At 36.4% G+C, this 4,268-nt stretch overlaps 1 pseudogene; it reads left to right on the forward strand.

Annotated features, from left to right (window-relative positions):
- The first annotated feature begins 216 nt into the window (after positions 1 to 216).
- On the forward strand, positions 217 to 977 carry LOC101280295 (E3 ubiquitin-protein ligase ZFP91-like; annotated as a pseudogene).
- Positions 978 to 4,268: the final 3,291 nt, after the last annotated feature.

Below are 4,268 nucleotides of genomic sequence, written 5' to 3' on the forward strand. Positions count from 1 at the left end.
TATATGTATAACTGATTCACTTTGTTACAAAGCAGAAACTGACACGCCATTTTAAAGCAACTATACTCTAATAAAGATGTTAAAAAATAATAATAATTAAGCTGCAGGCTTCTGCACATTTAAAAATGGAGGTGATTAGCATGATCTTAGGGTGGAATTTTGGGCCTTCTTGCTCACCCTAGCTATTTTCAGCACCACATTAAATAACAGTGTTTGCTGAAGAAGGAACACTTATGTCCCCATGCCTCCTGTGGGCCACTTTTCAGCCTCCAGAAGCAACTTCTGTGACATGCCAAACATCATACAGATCAAAGAGATTGTATCTGTGAATACTGTGCTCGGGCCTTCAAGAGTTCCCACAATCTGGCAGTGCACCGGATGATTCACACTGGCGAGGAGCCATTACAATGCGAGATCTGTGGATTTACTTGTCGGCAAAAGGCATCCCTTAATTGGCACACGAAGAATCATGATGCAGGGTCCTTCTACCAGTTTTCTTGCAATATCTGTGGCAAAAAAAAAATGAGAAGGACAGCATAGTGGCTCACAAAGCAAAAACCCACCCTGAGGTGCTGATTGCTGAAGCTCTGGCTGCCAATGCAGGCGCCCTCATCACCAGCACAGATATCTTGGACACTAATCCAGAGTCCCTGACACAACCTGCAGATGATCAGGGTCTTCCTCTTCTTCCTGAGCCCTTGGGAAACTCCATCTCTGGAGAGCACCTCCTGCTAGAAGCTAGCTGAAGGGCTGTCACAGTTATACTGTAGTGGAAAGGAACAGGTGAGCCTGATGGATGATGGGAAGATCTTTGTGCGAAGTGGCAGCAGTGGAGGTGCTGAAGGACTGGTCATGAACTCGGATATACTCGCTGCTACCACAGAGGTTCTGATTGAAGATTCAGACTCTACTGGACCTTAGTGGAAGGGAAGACTTTGGGCACTGGGACAGCTAAGACTTTGTATTTAAAAGACAAAAAGGACCGAAAAAAAAATTTAGAGCATTTAAAATCCAGTAAAATTTAAAAAATTAGAGAATTTTCAGAAATTCCCTAATATACCATTTTAAAGAGAAATAATTATTTTTCTTTCAGCATAATTGTTTGTGATGACTATTTCAGGAACTTTGAAATATAAAAGTAAGAAAAACAATTTTAGCATGAAACAGTAATTAGGTGGAAAGGTTTTATACTTTTTATGGAAAATTTATCTATTATTTATAAATTTCACTTTAAAAATATTATGCATTTATTAAATTTATGTTTTGTGCCAAACACTGCATGAGTTGTTTTATTGCAGTTGTTTTACTTAATATTCCTTGCAAAGAAACTAAATTGTATGATTTGTTTTTCACAGATAACTATAAGGTATTAAATTTTCACCAGGAATTGTAAATTGTAAAGAAAAACAGGTGGAACAGATTTTTCAATACTCTAATTTGAGGGGAAAATTTAACATGTTTTAAATTTGTTATATTAAAGCAGGCAAATTTGATGAAAATGGAATAGGTCAAAATGCAGAGTTCTCTAATATGAAGACGTGATATATTCTAAAAGATACTATTAAAAAATGTTTGTAAGGTCTTTTAATATTCAAATATTAAAATTGCCTCCTTTTCTCTTTTTTTTGAAACAGATGAGGGACATTTATAACATCTAGATAAAACATAGGTTACATTGTCTCAGGTTTCGGTTTGAATGAAAGTATTTTTTCCTACTAATAAAACTGTTGCCAGGGTTTGTGATTTTTTTTTTTTATCTAAGATCTTGTACTCAACTATTTATTTATTTATTTATTTATTTATTTATTTATTTATTTATTTATTTATTAACATCTTTATTGGAGTATAATTGCTTTACAATGGTGTGTTAGTTTCTGCTTTATAACAAAGTGAATCAGTTATACATATACATATGTTCCCATATCTCTTCCCTCTTGCGTCTGCCTCCCTCCCACCCTCCCTATCCCACCCCCTTAGTTGGTCACAAAGCACTGAGCTGATCTCCCTGTGCTATGTGGCTGCTTCCCACTACCTACCTGTTTTAAGTTTGGTAGTGTATATATGTCCATGCCACTTTGTCACAGCTTACCATTCCCCCTCCCCATATCCTCAAGTCCATTCTCTAGTAAGTCTGTGTCTTTATTCCCTTCTTGCCCCTAGGTTCTTGAGGACCTTTTTTTTTTCTTTCTTAGTTTCCATATATATGTGTTAGCATACGGTATTAGTTTTTCTCTTTCAGACTTACTTCATTCTGTATGACAGACTCTAAGTCCAATTAGCTCACTACAAATAACTCAATTTCGTTTCTTTTTATGGCTGAGTAATATTCCATTGTATATATGTGCCACATCTTCTTTATCCATTCATCTGTTGATGGACACTTAGGTTGCTTCCATGTCTTGGCTATTGTAAATAGAGCTGCAATGAACATTTTGGTACATGACTCTTTTTGAATTATGGTTGTCTCAGGGTATATGCCCAGTACTGGGATTGCTGGGTAGTATGTTAGTTCTATTTGTAGTTTTTTAAGGAACTTCCATACTGTTCCCCATAGTGGCTGTATCAATTTACATTCCCACCAACAGTGCAAGAGGGTTCCTTTTCTCCACAACCTATACAGCATTTATTGTTTGTAGATATTTGGATGATGGCCCTTCTCACCGGTGTGAGATGATATCTCATTGTAGTTTTGATTTGCCTTTCTCTAATGATTAATGATGCTGAGCATTCTTTCATGTGTTTGTTGGCAATCTGTATACCTTCTTTGGAGAAATGTTTATTTAGGTCTTCTGCCCATTTTTGGATTGGGTTGTTTGTTTTTTTGATATTGAGCTGCGTGAGCTGCTTGTAAATTTTGGAGATTAATCCTTTGTCAGTTGCTTCATTTGCAAATATTTTCTCCCATTCTGAGGGTGGTCTTTTCGTCTTGTTTATGGTTTCCTTTGCTCTGCAAAAGCTTTTAAGTTTCATTAGGTCCCATTTGTTTATTTTTATTTCCATTTCCCTAGGAGGTGGGTCGAAAAGGATCTTGCTGTGATTTATGTCATAGTATGTACTGCCTATGTTTTCTTCTAAGAGTTTGATGGTGTCTGGCCTTACATTTAAGTCTTTAATCCATTTTGAGTTTATTTTTGTGTACGGTGTTAAGGAGTGTTCTAATTTCACTCTTTTACAGGTAGCTGCCCAGTTATCCCAGCACCACTTATTGAAGCGGCTGTCTTTTCTCCACGGCATATTGTTGCCTCCTTTATCAAAGATAAGGTGACCATATGTGTGTGGGTTTATCTCTGGGCTTTGTATCCTGTTCCATTGATCTCTCTTTCTGTTTTTGTGCCAGTACCATACTGTCTTGATTACTGTAGCTTTGTAGTATAGTCTGAAGTCAGGGAGCCTGATTCCTCCAGCTCCATTTTTCTTTCCCAAGATTGCTTTGGTATTCGGGGTCTTTTGTGTTTCCATACAAATTGTGAAATTTTTTGTTCTAGTTCTGTGAAAAATGCCAGTGGTAGTTTGATAGGGATTGTGTTGAATATGTAGATTGCTTTGGGTAGTAGAGTCATTTTCACAATGTTGATTCTCCCAATCCAAGAACATGGTATATCACTCCATCTATTTGTATCATCTTTCATTTCTTCCATCAATGTCTTATAATTTTCTGCATACAGGTCTTTTGTCTCCTTAGATAGGTTTATTCCTAGATATCTTATTCTTTTTGTTGCAATGGTAAATGGGAGTGTTTTCTTAATTTCACTTTCAGATTTTTCATCATTAGTGTATAGGAATGCTAGAGATTTCTGTGCATTAATTTTGTATCCTGCTACTTTACCAAATTCATTGATTAGTTGTAGTAGTTTTCTGGTAGCATCTTTAGAATTCTCTATGTATAGTATCATGTCATCTGCAAACAGTGACAGCTTTACTTCTTCTTTTCTGATTTGGATTCCTTTTATTTCTTTTTCTTCTCTGATCACCGTGGCTAAAACTTCAAAAACTGTGTTGCATCATAGTGGTCAGAGTGCACAACCTTGTCTTGTTCCTGATCTTAGTGGAAATGGTTTCAGTTTTTCACCATAGAGGATATTGTTGGCTGTGGGTTTGTCATATATGGCCTTTATTACGTTGAAGAAAGTTCCATCTATGCCTACTTTCTGGAGGGTTTTTATCATAAATGGGTGTTGAATTTTGTCAGAATCTTTCTCTGCATCCATTGAGATGATTGTATGGTGTTTCTCCTTCAATTTGTTAATATGATGTATCACATTGATTGA

Source organism: Orcinus orca, chromosome 4 (assembly GCF_937001465.1).
Source record: "Orcinus orca chromosome 4, mOrcOrc1.1, whole genome shotgun sequence".
Lineage (NCBI taxonomy): Eukaryota > Metazoa > Chordata > Mammalia > Artiodactyla > Delphinidae > Orcinus > Orcinus orca.